Below are 15862 nucleotides of genomic sequence, written 5' to 3' on the forward strand. Positions count from 1 at the left end.
AATTTTAATGATGCAACGTTGTAGAGCTGATGGTTCAAAATTGGACACTTTAATAAAGAAGTTTACAGGACATCAATTATCAATATCTGGAAAAACATTTGTTGCAGTTGCAATAATTTTCCATGATGGACCTTCTATAACTTCTGGTCATTACACAGTTTATCTTAAATGTGAAAAAGGCTGGACACTGTGTAATGATTCTCAATTGATTTTCAAGCAACGTTTGCCTGCAGAATTACCAAATTCCTATTTAATTTTTCTGAAACCAAAATTTTAGATACAAATTGCAACATCTGAACAAATCACTTTTGCGACTTTATTGGATTACCATTGGATATTTAATCAAAAAAGAATTTAAAAATTACCATTTGGCCTCATGGAAAGGTAAAAATTTCTCTTGTGGACTTCTTTGACAGATATTATTTTGGTGTATGTGCTTAAGCAACAAGATTTACTGACGATATTTATTGCAAATATTTATTGTTTTTAGATGATGTTTTGATTAAATATGTTACATTTCTATAATGGTATGTTTTACTGAGAAGAGATTCAGGGCTTTTTTTAAACAATCTTTCAGATTGTTAATTTTTTTGCCCGCTGTTAAGTGATGAATGCAATTGGTTTCACGATTTACAGTGAAATTCAATATATTCTGAAAACAGCAAAAAAAGGGCAAAAAATTGTTTTTTTAAATAAGAAAATATGTGTACTGTATTCCAAAATGTATTGTTAAATATTAATACTTTTTTTCTTTTTTTACAGATTGAGAAAGAAAATTTAGGAAAATTAATACTTTTTTCTAGCAATTAAAAAAAAACATTTATTGATAATTAAGTTATTTTGTTGGTCATGTAAGTTTGAAATATCTGTATTTATTACACATTTACTTTCATACTCCCTTTTTTTCACTTCTCCTCAATCTGCTTTTCTCATTTCCCTTGTGGTCCCTCAAGTACATTGAAGAGTGAAATAAATATATATATTTTTTTTAAATGGGTGCGCACGGTAAAATAAAAAAAAAAAAGTGATTAAATAAATAAAAAAAAATTGTGAGGTAGGGTGGCTCTTAAAAGAGCCGTTGTGTTAATACAGGGACAGAGGAAGGAAAGAATGGCAATATTATAAGGTACCGCACTTGTGCTGCTCAATCTTATTGACAATAAGAGGAATACCAGACTCCCCATAAGCAATAAGAGCGTAGCAAGTATTGCACCTTATATGTACACTCTGAAACCGAGGGTAAATGTCCAGAGGAGCAGAAGAGGGTGACGCTCCCACCGCAGAGGAAGTGCTCGGTTGAGCTGCCGAAGATGTACTCGGCTGAGCAGCTGCGGATGTGCTCGGCTGAGCTGCTGAAGGGGTTGCTGCAGTAGCTCGAGCAAAAGTCTTGGGATGTACATGTAATAGTGAAAATTCCAAAAGAATACTTCTTCTTTGGATTTCCTCTAGACAAGACACGCCCACAAAGTCTTGAGGTGACTAATGGAGCATTGACTTTTTCTTTTCTGCCCCTCTGGAAATGTAAAATATTGCCAGACAAAAGAATCCTTCTGTTTCCTCTTTCTCTGTCTGATAATGCTGTCCTAATCACTCCCAGAAGAGGACTGCTGCTCTGCCATTGTATCCCAAAGACACTTCAGCTCCTTCTCCTAGGGAATCACAAGCAGTAATGAGGGGAATGGGTGTGGTGTTAGAAGTTTCTGGAAATGAAAGAAGTTTAAACCAATGAAAAGTGTTGTTTCTGGATCACATGACCTACCGTGCGCGCTCCGTACGCTTACCGTACGCGCACGGTAAAAGTACGCATGCGCGTACGTAAGACGCGCGCACGCGCATTAGAGGCATGCGTGCACGCACGCATGCGCATTAGAGACACGCGCGCACACGCGCATGCGCATTAGAGGCACGCGCGCACGCGCGTACGGCGGTTCCGCGTAAGGTGCACGCGCGCATGCGTGTCGGAAGCAAGCGTATAAGCGTCGCATACGAAGTACGGATGCGTACGTAAATCGCCTATGCATGCGCACACGGAGCATAGATATTACGTACGCGCACCGTACTTATAGCGTACCGTGCGCGTACCGTAAGCTTACCGTACACGCACGCTAAAAAATCCTAAAAAAAAGTATAAAGGTTTGTAGAAGATATTAACTATGTTGTTCAACTATATCTAAACATTTATTTAAAAAAGGTGAACCATTCCATATTGCAGGATACAGTAAATCAATGATTATATACATAGGTAGCATATTGTTTAAAAAAAAAATCTCAAAAGAAAAAATAAAAAAAAATAAAAATGGATTTAAAAAACCTTGCAAATTCTTTAAAAAAAACATAGGTTTCACACACGTTATAGTTAGGATTTAGCATTTAAAAAACCTTGCAAATTCACTGAAAAAACCATAGGTTTCACACACGTTATAGTTAGGAATTAGCATTTAAAAAACCTTGCAAATTCACTGAAAAAACCATAGGTTTCACACATGTTATAGTTAGCTGGACATTTCACTCGTACAAAACCATTGAAATTCCCCCGTTATAGTTAGTTCAGCTAACTATAACTCGCGCGACCGCAATCCACTGCTGATGACGTCACATATTACATCACTCATGACATGGTGAGTGACATCACTCATGACATCACTGATGACATCTCAAATGACTTCACTGATGACATCACTGATGACATCATCCTTGTGTAAGAGTGGCAGGCCTCCTCTTATCTGAATATAAACTTTGATACACACATTGAAAAATACAAACTAAAGTTTTGAAAACTATAGAGATACCAATACCAGTTAGAACAACCTATTCAGTAATTCCAAAATCTACATACGCATCCACTCATTCATCAACACTTCTATATAGTCACTCATACATGTACTCAGTCATCATATGTACTCATACACCTATACAACCTGTTACACACCTACACTCATACACAGAGTTACTCACACACATACTCACACATGCAAATAAACATCCATTTACTTCCATATACAGCTATACACACACCACTACACTTATTTCTACAGAAACGTACACATACTTACTCTCTTAAACAATCACTTATAGAAACACATACTTATTTATACGGGAACTCTTCCAATATCTCACTCTCATATATCCTCACTTATATACATCAATACTCACATATACTAGTTTAAAACATATGGACTTACTCATGAAGACACTATTGAGACAGTCATTCACTCTCTTACTCACCCATGCACACACTCATCTACCCATACTGTCCTGCTCACATACTGTCTTCAAAACACATACAAACAGTGAGTCACTCATTCATGCATCTATACGCTAAGTAAAATCCCCCAATGAACCATACAGACACTCATACTGATACACTAAAAACTTGTATTCACTAAGATACTGTTAATAAGTCAGTTATACAATTAATTTTTCAAAAAAAACCCTTCCATTTAGACACTTATTTACCCATTTATTCTTCCATTAACCTTTAGATATACATATATAAAAAATATTTATTTTTCAGAAAGACACATATTCACTGAATGTCATCAGTGATGTCATCAGTGATGTCATTTGAGATGTCATCAGTGATGTCATGAGTGATGTCACTAACCATGTCATGAGTGATGTAATATGTGATGTCATCAGCAGTGGATTGCGGTCGCGCGAGTTATAGTTAGCTGAACTAACTATAACGGGGGAATTTCAATGGTTTTGTACGAGTGAAATGTCCAGCTGACTATAACATGTGTGAAACCTATGGTTTTTTCAGTGAATATATATATATATATATTCACTGAAAAAACCATAGGTTTCAGGGGCGTTATAGTTAGCTGGACTTTTCACTCGTACAAAACCATTGAAATTCCCCCGTTATATATATGTCACTGACCATGTCATGAGTGATGTAATATGTGACGTCATCAGCAGTGCATTGCGGGCGCGCGAGTTATAGTTAGCTGAACTAACTATAACGGGGGAATTTCAATGGTTTTGTATGAGTGAAAAGTCCAGCTAACTATAACGCCCCTGAAACCTATGGTTTTTTCAGTGAATTTCTAAGGTTTTTTAAATGCTAATTCCTAACTATAACGTGCCTGAAACCTATGGTTTTTTCAGTGAATTTCAAAGGTTTTTTAAATGCTAATTTCTAACTATGCCTACAGAGATAGGACATGTGAAGAAAGAAGAAAAAACACACAGAAAGAAAAAAAAGAAATGCAGAAAGAAGCAACAGAAGTCCTCAAAGACGAAGAAAAGTGCAGGAAGAAGGATAACGTGCAGAAAGAACAAACAGAAGAGCAGAAAGAAGCCTTGTTGCAAAATCATCCTGTACCCTCAACTTTTTCAGACGGATACTGGTGGTAACTGAGTCTGACTAGCCAGTCCTATGTTAAAAGACACTCAGAATACAGTGAAAACACCTACATACACTAGGGAACACTATGCGTTGGGGTCCCCCTGTGATCAGCATGACCTCCTCTGTAAGCCCCTAGTATATAATAGGGCAGGGGATTAAAACTACCTCTTAAAACGCGCCACAGGGCGTGTTTGCACACGTCACCTCAGGCCCCGTCCCCTCACTTCCCCACTGTGTAAACACGCCCTGTGGCCGTTTTAAGTTGGGAGATTAAGTCCCCTTGAATCCTGAGGGTCCCTAGGGTCCAACTAGACCACTAGGTACCTCCAGTAAGCACCACAGAGCTGCGTTGCAGAGAGATGTAAAAAGGGGCACGGCCTAGACCACCTCTCTGCAACGCAGCGGAGTGGTGCTTACTGGAAGCACCTGGTGGGCTAGTTGGCCCCCAGGATCCCTCAGGATTGAAGGGGAATTATTTCCCCAACTTAAAACGCGCCACAGGGCTTGTTTGCACACGTTAACTCAGGCCCCGTCCCCTCCCTTCACCACTGTGTAAACACGCCCTGTGGCCGTTTCTAGTTGGGAGATTAAGTTCATTTGAATCCTGAGGGTCCCTAGGGTCCAACTAGCCCACTAGGTACCTCCAGTATGCGCCACAGAGCAGAGTTGCAGAGAGGTTTAAAAAGTGGACGGCCTGGACCATCTCTCTGCAACGCAGCTCAGTGGCGCTTACTGGAAGCACCTGGTGGCTAGTTAGCCCCCAGGGGCCCTCAGGATTGAAGGGGAATTATTTCCCCAACTTAAAATGCGCCACAGGGCTTGTTTGCACACGTTAACTCAGGCCCCGTCCCCTCCCTTCACCACTGTGTAAACAAGCCCTGTGGCCGTTTTTAGTTGGGAGATTAAGTTAATTTGAATCCTGAGGGTCCCTAGGGTCCAACTAGCCCACTAGGTACCTCCAGTATGCGCCACAGAGCTGCGTTGCAGAGAGGTGTAAAAAGTGGCACGCCCTGGACTACCTCTCTGCAACGCAGCTCAGTGGCGCTTACTGGAAGCACCTGGTGGGCTAGTTAGCCCCCAGGGGCCCTCAGGATTGAAGGGGAATTATTTCCCCAACTTAAAACGCGCCAAAGGGCGTGTTTGCACACGTCACCTCAGGCCCCGTCCCCTTCCTTCCCCACTGTGTAAACATGCCCTGTGGCCATTTTTTAAGTTGGGAGATTAAGTCCCCTTGAATCCTGAGGATCCCTAGGGGCAAAATAGCCCATTAGGTACGTCCAGTAAGCGCCATTGCAGAGAGGTGTAAAAAGGGGCACGGCCTGCACCACCTCTCTGCAACGCAGAGCAGTGGCACTTACTGGAAGCACCTGATGGGCTAGTTGGCCCCCAGGGTCCCTCAGGATTGAAAGGGAATTATTTCCCCAACTTAAAACGCGCCACAGGGCGTGTTTGCACACGTCACCTCAGGCCCCGTCCCCTCCCTTCACCACTGTGTAAACGCGCCCTGTGGCCGTTCTAAGTTGAGAGATTAAGTCCCCTTGAATCCTAAGGGTCCCTAGGGTAAAACTAGCCCACTAGGTACCGCCAGTAAGCGCCACAGAGCTGCGTTGCATAGAGGTGTAAAAAGGGGCGTGGCCTCAGTACACCTGTCTGCAACGCAGATCCCTGGCGCACACTGGAGATACCTGTTGGGCTAGTTGGCCCTCAGGGACCCTCAGTATTGAAGGGGAATTAATTCTCCAACTTACAACTGGCCAGGGGGCGCGTTTGCAGAGTGCTGCAAGGAGGGGGCGTGGCCTCCAGCGCGATGCAGGTCTTTTATTTATGTTATTCTTTTAAGAAGGAGGGCTGTGTGGCGCCCCTTCTTTTTCTAATTTACTGGCCCTGGGGACCCCATCCCCCAGGGCCTGCACCCTAATTTTTTTTGTTGAAAAAAATTAATTTGGCCCTCCCAAGGCCTTAATCGGCCCCGGGGACCCCAACCCCCGGGTCATGGCCTTTTTTTAATTTAACTTCTTTAGTAGGGGGCTGCATTGCCCCCCTCCTCCGGCCACTTATGGCTCCGGGGACCCCATCCCCCGGGGCCGGCATTTGTTTTTTATTATTTTAAAACTATATATATTTATAGAAACACCTAGGACATGCTGGACAAACCGTATGTACCTATCACCATGACGATTTGCGTGATATTCATTAAAAGGCGACTATGCATAAAATGAATCCACATGAAATGTATTTACACCGCTAGTAAAGCTTTGACGTGTCTGACGCCCTACCGTGCCTAATCCCGGCGCCCCCGCCGGTGGGTACTCTCCAAGTAGACACCCTTGTCGTTTATTTATACAAACATGGGTAGCTATTGACGGGCACATTTAATATACACGCACACCAAGCCATTCAAAGGGGATTCAACAAAAATTCGACCTTACTATGCAAGAAACCCCCCTCACGGTTAATAAAAAACACATCCACCGCCGGATGTGTAATACTTTTTATTTTACTCTCTGGAAAGGAGACGAACCTCACTTGAGAGTCACAGCGTGCTCCTGGCTGAGCCCAATGCTGTGTTATACCCACCAGTGCCGCCGATTGCCTCACACCTCTGTGTTGTATTCCACCAGCTAGTGCGTATGCTATGACACTCTCTAGCCCATGTGCACTGTAACACCACCCCGTGAATATGTCATGCCACACTTGCCTTCGCACGGGTTATATTGCCCCATCTAACGTGCCTTCCTCGATGTGTATGTTATAACGCACAGCGCTATGCCATACATATTACAATCTGGGATCCATATCTTTGTCACAGTGCATATGCAACGTTACACTCCCCAGCACATATTTTATATTACAACTTTAGAGACTAGTTATGTTACACAACACTGCCCTGTGCATATTACACTCCAAGGCACATATCGCATAGCACGTGCTGGTGCCTGTGCTATCTCGCGCTCTCCAATGAATCTGTCATTGCGCACAATGTATTGCATATTATATTTCACGCCCCGGTTCATCTTATATCACACTTTTTGGTGCATAATTTATACCATATACTACATCTAGTTTTCATTTTCAATCGTGCTCTCAGGACTATGTTCTATATAACACTGCGTCCACCTACCCTTTTCACGGGCATTACATTTTGCGATGGGGGTGGAGGGTCAGGGGGTGTTTCTGCCAAGTGAGCCCGGAGTCACAGTCACAAACGTCCTCTTCTTCCTGAATAAAAGTGAGATTATGCTGCATACTTGTTCATATTTTAAGTAGTTCGCACAGACACACATTTTAAAAACAATAAAGTTCCTAATACCCACCTTCTCTGAACAGTTAGCTTGCTGCCCCATCCACCTCCTCCCTATCCTCTGTTGTCTGAATCCATGGACTAGCCTCCTCCCTCCTGCCATGCATGGTCTGATGTGCTGCCACTGCCCTCCATTTAGCATGATGTACCAGTCCACTCCTCCTGCCCTCCATTGCCCAATTCTATGGTCCATCATTGACCTCCTGCTTAGCCTCTGTGCTTAGCTTGCTGCCCCTATTCTCCTTCCCCCTGCCCTCCGATGTCTTTGTGCATGTCCCTGCTCCATCCTTTTTGCCCACTATGTTCCATGGACCTGCCACTCCTATCTACTCTGAGTGTTCTGTTGAGCTGCCACTCCCCTCCCACCTGCCTAGCATTGTCAGATGACTGTAACCTGTCCCTGCCACCTCCACCCTGCCTGTCCACATGCCATGCCCCTATCCCCTTCCTCCTGTCCTCCATGGTCCATTTTACTGCCACACCCTTCTACCCTCCCTGATCTGTTGTGCTGAAACTGCTCCTCCTGCCTGCCCCACGCGGTCTGTTGTGAGGCCCCTTCCCCTCAACTCTCTTGTCTGTGCCCAGGTCCTGACCCTCCGTTCTATCCTCCATGGTCCTTTGTGCATGCCCCTGCACCCTCCTTAGACATTGTGCTGCCACTAACCCTCCCGCTTGCCATGCATGGTCTTCTGTGCTGCCATGGCCCCTCCCACCTTCCCTGTGTGGTCAGCTAGCTGCCCCTGACCCCCTCCCACCTTCCCTCCATGGTCTGTGTGTATGCCACCATAGTCTCATTGTTGCTCTCCATGGTGTGTCTTGTTTCTAGTGCCCATCCTGCCTGACCTCCATGGTCATCTTGCTGCTCCTGCCCTGCCACCTTGCCCCCAGCCCTCTGTTTCCATGTGCAGACCCCCTATTCCCTCCCTCCTGCCCTTTATGGTCTGTTATGCTGCAGCTTTCTCTCCTGTCTGTCCATTATGGTCAGCTAGCTACCATTGCCTCTTTCCAATCTGTTCTCTGTTGTCCATGTGCATGGTCCTGTCCCCTCCCTATTGCTTTCTATGGATTGTTGTGCTGCACTCCCGTCCCGCATGCGCTGTGTGGTGTATTGTGCTGCTGCAAACCCTGATGCCTGCCCTGTAGGGTCAGTTTGGTGCACCTCTCCATGTCCCTCCTGTCCTCTGTTATCCGAGTCCATGTCCCTACCCCAATTCCTCCTGCCTACCATGATTCAATGTACCATAGTTGCGAACATTTTGAACTTGGTAAGAGGGAGATTTTGAAGAAAAACTGGGGTATTGATTTTCCCCTTTGAGTTACATTGAAAAAGAGGAGATTGTAGACAGGAGACAGATCAAATAAAGCCCATTTGAGCTTAAAAACTTTGGACGTTTCCTGGCTGAAACGGGTCTGTTGGCATGTATGGCTGTACTAACACTGCCTCTTCCTTCTGCCCACAATGGTCTATTATATTGCCACAGCCTCTCTTGCCAGTCCTGTATTGTTGGTTTGTTGCCCCTGCCCCCCATTCCACTACCCTCCATAGTCTGTTGTGCTGCCACTGCCCTTCCTGCCTGCCCAGTGTGGTCAAATTGTTGCCTCTGCACTCTCCTACCTGCCTTCAATTTTCAGAGTCCATGCCCCTGGCCTCTGCCTCTCAACAGTATCCCAATTAACAACTAGATTGCTAACATTCTATATTTATTACAAAAGTGTGGAACGCCTGACGTCATCTTGATGTAATCAAAACTGTAATACCTAGAGTATTTCCTTTAGAAATTACATATATGAGAGGGTCTCATTTGCATCAAAATTATGGTTAGTGCTCTAAAAAACTAAAATGAGGACATATTTTCTGAGTTTTCAAATAGCGACAAAGAACTTTTAAATTATTTGTAATCTTTATGTTTTTTTATCCAGTTGACCACTTGATTAAATGTTGCACCTTGGCGAGAGGATGTGGTGTTACTTCCAGAGCTGCAGACTTTGCAACTGGGGAACCAGGTTGGAGTTTCTGCTTCAGCTCAACATTCTGTGATTGTGGTCAAATCACTTAATCTCCCCATGTCTACAACCAAAATGAATTTGATCTTGTGTGATGTAACCAATGCTCATGTAGAGCATTCCAATACCTGACAAGTGTGCACTATATAAAACTGCAAATACACAAAAAATAAGTGTTTTGCACACTTCTGTCATTGGGCTACATGTGGGCTACATCTGGGTGATATTTGTGCTGCATTTGGGCTCTTTTGTGTCTGGTGGCCATCTTGGGAGATTTATTTGTTATGAAGTTTCCTAATTTCCTCATTTACTGCAGTCTCCTCAGTAGGAAATGCTTTCAATTTTTTACTTTGATTCCATCAAGAAGGTATTCAGATATGTCACACATTTGCCATAAATTCTGAATGATAGCACTCTAGTTGCTCATTAGATCACTGTAGTAAAGCTACTGCTCACCACGGAAGTCTGCTGATGGTATTAAAAGTGCATGTTTCAGTCTGCATATCAGAATTTTTTAATGAAATAGAAGAGGATTTAAGAAGTCACTCAAAATGTGCCCTAACTTTTCTTTCTTCAGCACTAATCATAATTTCTATGGCAAAATGAACCCCCTCATTGTGTTCCTTTTTAAATTAAATGTTTTAAGTGTTACAAGTTTATTCCAATCAAGATGGCTTCAGGTGTGCCATACTTTTGTCATAAGTAAGACAGTAAGCGCTCTAGTTTTTTCTTAAGAACACTCTGGGACAATCTGTCATTAGGCTATACTTGAGATACATCTGGGTGATATTTGGGCTACATTTGGGCTCTTTTGTCTCTGGTGGCCATCTTGGGAGATTTATTTGTTATGAAGTTTCCTAATTTCCTCATTTACTGCAGTCTCCTCAGTAGGAAATACTTTCAGTTTTTTACTTGGTTCCATCAAGAAGGCATTCAGATGTGTCACACATTTGCCATGAATTTTGAATGTTAGCACTCTAGTTGCTCATTAGATCACTGTAGTAAAGCTACTGCTCACCAGGGAAGTCTGCTGCTGGTATTCAAAGTGCATGTTTCAGTCTGCATGTCAGAATTCTTTTATGACATAGAAGAGGATTTGAGAAGTCAAAATGTTTCCTAATTTTTCTTTCTGCAGCACTAATCATAATTTCTAAGGCAAAATGAATCCCCTAATTGTGTTCCTTTGTAAATTAAATGTTTTAAGTGTTACCACTTTATTCCATTCAAGATGGCTTCAGGTGTGCCATACTTTTGTCATAAGTAAGACTGTTAGCGCTCTAGTTGTTCGTTAGAACACTCTGGGACATTCTGTCATTGGGCTATACTTGGGCTACATCTGGGTGATATTTGGGCTACATTTGGGCTCTTTTGTCTCTGGTGGACATTTTGGGAAACTTATTTGTTATGATGTTTCCTAATTTCCTCATTTACTACAGTCTCCTCAGTAGGAAATACTTTCAGTTTTTTACTTTGATTCCATCAAGAAGGCATTCAGATGTGTCACAAATTTGCCATAAATTCAGAATGTTAGCACTCTAGTTGCTTATTAGATCACTGTAGTAAAGCTACTGCTCACCAGGGAAGTCTGCTGCTGGTATTGAAAGTGCATGTTTCAGTCAGCATGTCAGAAAATTTTAATGAAATAGAAGAGGATTTGAGAAGTCACTCAAAATGTGCCCTCATTTTTCTTTCTGCAGCACTAATCACACTTTCTATGGCAAAATGAACCCCCTCATTTTGTTCCTTTTTAAAAAAAATGTTTTAAGAATTACCTCTTTATTCCAACCAAGATGGCTTCAGGTGTGCCATACGTTTGTCATAAGTAGGACTGTTAGCGCTCTAGTTGTTCTTTAGAACACTCTGGGAAGCTGCAGTAGAACACAAAGGAATCAACTGACAGTCTCTGCCCTTGTTGGATGTACATGTTTTACTGAGAATGTCAGACTTCATTCTCACATGACTGAGAAAGATAATGTGAATTTACAGAAAATATGCTCTCAGTTAGCTTATAGATCACATTCCAAACCTCTGTGGGAAAAGCATGAGAAAATAGTTTTCTCCTAAACATGATTCATGATATCACAGCAGAAGGCTTTTTCACATGGTAAAATCACCTTAGAACACACCACAATTCCTAAAATGAGTATGGTACCATCAACAAATGATTTATAATGTAACTAAAGTCTTAAAACCTTCTATTAACTGCAATGCTTTTTAATGAGGTGCTATAATATATATTGGTCCGAAGATGGCTGCCAACACTTCTTGGATGAAGTGCTGACAGCCAATCAGATCTCACGATGAAATGTGTGGTTAGGCTCCGCCCAGATATATATGTGATTTTACTTTTGATTTTCTCAGGAACTACTGAACGGATTTACACCATTTAAGCAAAAGGCACATGCCTGACCTGAGGACTACCTCTTTGCCAAATTTCAAGTAATTATGTTCAGCCGTTCGGGCTGTACCTTCGACTAAAGGTCCTATGGTTAAATGCATGGGGAAAACGCGTTTTGGGACCCCCCTTTTTTCTCAGCCCCCGCTTGACGAATCACCCCGAGACTTTCAGGGTAGGAGCTGAGCAGAGCGCCCCATTAGTTTTGAAAATTTCACGAAGATAAGTCAACCGGCGCCAAAGTTATTCAAAATAGAGTTTTCAGATTTCCTATGGGAACTCGGTCCTAACTATAACTATCTACTGGCGACCGCCAGTAGATAATATATATATATATATATATATATATATATATATATATATAACGTCCAGCCTCCCTTTTACTCAAAAAAGAGTGTGACACAGCTCCGGGGGAAAAAACAGCGGCTTTATTGATTTTCTGCGCTGGTAATGCAATGTCCCTGAAACGCTGGGCAGACGCGTTTCAGCCTTTGATGGCCTCATCAGTGCCCGTTTCAGCTGCTTCGCTGTTCCTGGGGGTCCCTTATGTCGATGTAGAAGACTGTGGCCACTCCTACCCACGTGGTCACTTGCACCTCCTTCGCCTCACAGGTGTAAGGCATCCCGCGCTGCCTGCAACACCAATGCATGCTGGGCAACTGAGTCCTCCCATTGGAACCTCTACAGTGAGAGGGTTACCAAAGCAGCAAGTGATGCCTCCAAATGTTGTTGGACGGTAGTCCCACGCCACAGTAGCCGGATTGCAGGTAAGTCCGTTCTTTGTCCCCCTTCTCAGGCAAACGCAATTTGCCTCCTCACTCCCCTTGTGTCAGTTGCCTCCAAATGGGAATCACACACCGGGGGGGGGGTACGCGCTGTATTGAATACTACCACAAAAGTTGCAGGTCTGGCGCGTTCCTCCAGACCGAGAGGGCGTGTCACTTGGCCAGCACCTGCAAGCTGGCAAAAACACAACGTCCAGCCTCCCTTTTACTCAAAAAACAGTGTGACACAGCTCCGGGGGAAAAAACAGCGGCTTTATTGATTTTCTGCGCTGGTAATGCAATGTCCCTGAAACGCTGGAAACGCGTCTGCCCAGCGTTTCAGGGACATTGCATTACCAGCGCAGAAAATCAATAAAGCCGGAGCTGTGTCACACTCGGTAGTATTCAGATATGTCACACATTTGCCATAAATTCTGAATGATAGCACTCTAGTTGCTCATTAGATCACTGTTGTAAAGCTACTGCTCACCACGGAAGTCTGCTGCTGGTATTAAAAGTGCATGTTTCAGTCTGCATATCAAAATTTTTTAATGAAATAGAAGAGGATTTAAGAAGTCACTCAAAATGTGCCCTAATTTTTCTTTCTTCAGCACTAATCATAATTTCTATGGCAAAATGAACCCCCTCATTGTGTTCCTTTTTAAATTAAATGTTTTAAGTGTTACCAGTTTATTCCAATCAAGATGGCTTCAGGTGTGCCATACTTTTGTCATAAGTAAGACAGTAAGCGCTCTAGTTTTTTCTTAAGAACACTCTGGGACATTCTGTCATTAGGCTATACTTGAGATGCATCTGGGTGATATTTGGGCTACATTTGGGCTCTTTTGTCTCTGGTGGCCATCTTGGGAGATTTATTTGTTATGAAGTTTCCTAATTTCCTCATTTACTGCAGTCTCCTCAGTAGGAAATACTTTCAGTTTTTTACTTGGTTCCATCAAGAAGGCATTCAGATGTGTCACACATTTGCCATGAATTTTGAATGTTAGCACTCTAGTTGCTCATTAGATCACTGTAGTAAAGCTACTGCTCACCAGGGAAGTCTGCTGCTGGTATTCAAAGTGCATGTTTCAGTCTGCATGTCAGAATTCTTTTATGGCATAGAAGAGGATTTGAGAAGTCAAAATGTGCCCTAATTTTTCTTTCTGCAGCACTAATCATAATTTCTAAGGCAAAATGAATCCCCTAATTGTGTTCCTTTGTAAATTAAATGTTTTAAGTGTTACTACTTTATTCCATTCAAGATGGCTTCAGGTGTGCCATACTTTTGTCATAAGTAAGACTGTTAGCGCTCTAGTTGTTCGTTAGAACACTCTGGGACATTCTGTCATTGGGCTATACTTGGGCTACATCTGGGTGATATTTGGGCTACATTTGGGCTCTTTTGTCTCTGGTGGCCATTTTGGGAGACTTATTTGTTATGATGTTTCCTAATTTCCTCATTTAGTACAGTCTCCTCAGTAGGAAATACTTTCAGTTTTTTACTTTGATTCCATCAAGAAGGCATTCAGATGTGTCACAAATTTGCCATAAATTCAGAATGTTAGCACTCTAGTTGCTTATTAGATCACTGTAGTAAAGCTACTGCTCACCAGGGAAGTCTGCTGCTGGTATTGAAAGTGCATGTTTCAGTCTGCATGTCAGAATATTTTAATGAAATAGAAGAGGATTTGAGAAGTCACTCAAAATGTGCCCTCATTTTTCTTTCTGCAGCACTAATCATACTTTCTATGGCAAAATGAACCCCCTCATTTTGTTCCTTTTTAAATTAAATGTTTTAAGAATTACCTCTTTATTCCAACCAAGATGGCTTCAGGTGTGCCATACGTTTGTCATAAGTAGGACTGTTAGCGCTCTAGTTGTTCTTTAGAACACTCTGGGAAGCTGCAGTAGAACACAAAGTAATCAACTGACAGTCTCTGCCCTTGTTGGATGTACATGTTTTACTGAGAATTTCAGACTTCATTCTCACATGACTGAGAAAGATAATGTGAATTTACAGAAAATATGCTCTCAGTTAGCTTATAGATCACATTCCGAACCTCTGTGGGAAAAGCATGAGAACATTGTTTTCTCCTAAACATGATTCATGATATCACAGCAGAAGGCTTTTTCACATGGTAAAATCACCTTAGAACACACCACAATTCCTAAAATGAGTATGGTACCATCAACAAATGATTTATAATGTAACTAAAGGCTTAAAACCTTCTATTAACTGCAATGCTTTTTAATGAGGTGCTATAATGTATATTGGTCCGAAGATGGCTGCCGACACTTCTTGGATGAAGTGCTGACAGCCAATCAGATCTCACGATGAAATGTGTGGTTAGGCTCCGCCCAGATATATATGTGATTTTACTTTTGATTTTCTCAGGAACTACTGAACGGATTTACACCATTTAAGCAAAAGGCACATGCCTGACCTGAGGACTACCTCTTTGCCAAATTTCAAGTAATTATGTTCAGCCGTTCGGGCTGTACCTTCGACTAAAGGTCCTATGGTTAAATGCATGGGGAAAACGCGTTTTGGGACCCCCCTTTTTTCTCAGCCCCCGCTTGACGAATCACCCCGAGACTTTCAGGGTAGGAGCTGAGCGGAGCGCCCCATTAGTTTTGAACATTTCACGAAGATAAGTCAACCGGCGCCAAAGTTATTCAAAATAGAATTTTCAGATTTCCTATGGGAACTCGGTCCTAACTATAACTATCTACTGGCGACCGCCAGTAGATAATATATATATATATATATATATATATATATATATATATATATATATATATATATATATATATAAAGCTCCAAGGACTTCACTCGAAGAATGAAGGAGACTGCACTCAGCAAGGTTTCTCGATGCGATTATTTATTGCATTGATTCGAGAAGCAGCAGTAACACCAGGACGCGTTTCGGCGTTCGCGCCTTTTTCGACTGAGTTACAACGTGCAGTTTACGTGAGCAGTATTATATCCGTTTCACATAATCTAGTTCCGGTTCACTTAAACATAGACATAGTGAAAAGACTGTAAA

This window comes from Triturus cristatus, chromosome 8 (assembly GCF_964204655.1).
Source record: "Triturus cristatus chromosome 8, aTriCri1.1, whole genome shotgun sequence".
In the NCBI taxonomy this organism is placed as follows: Eukaryota; Metazoa; Chordata; class Amphibia; order Caudata; family Salamandridae; genus Triturus; species Triturus cristatus.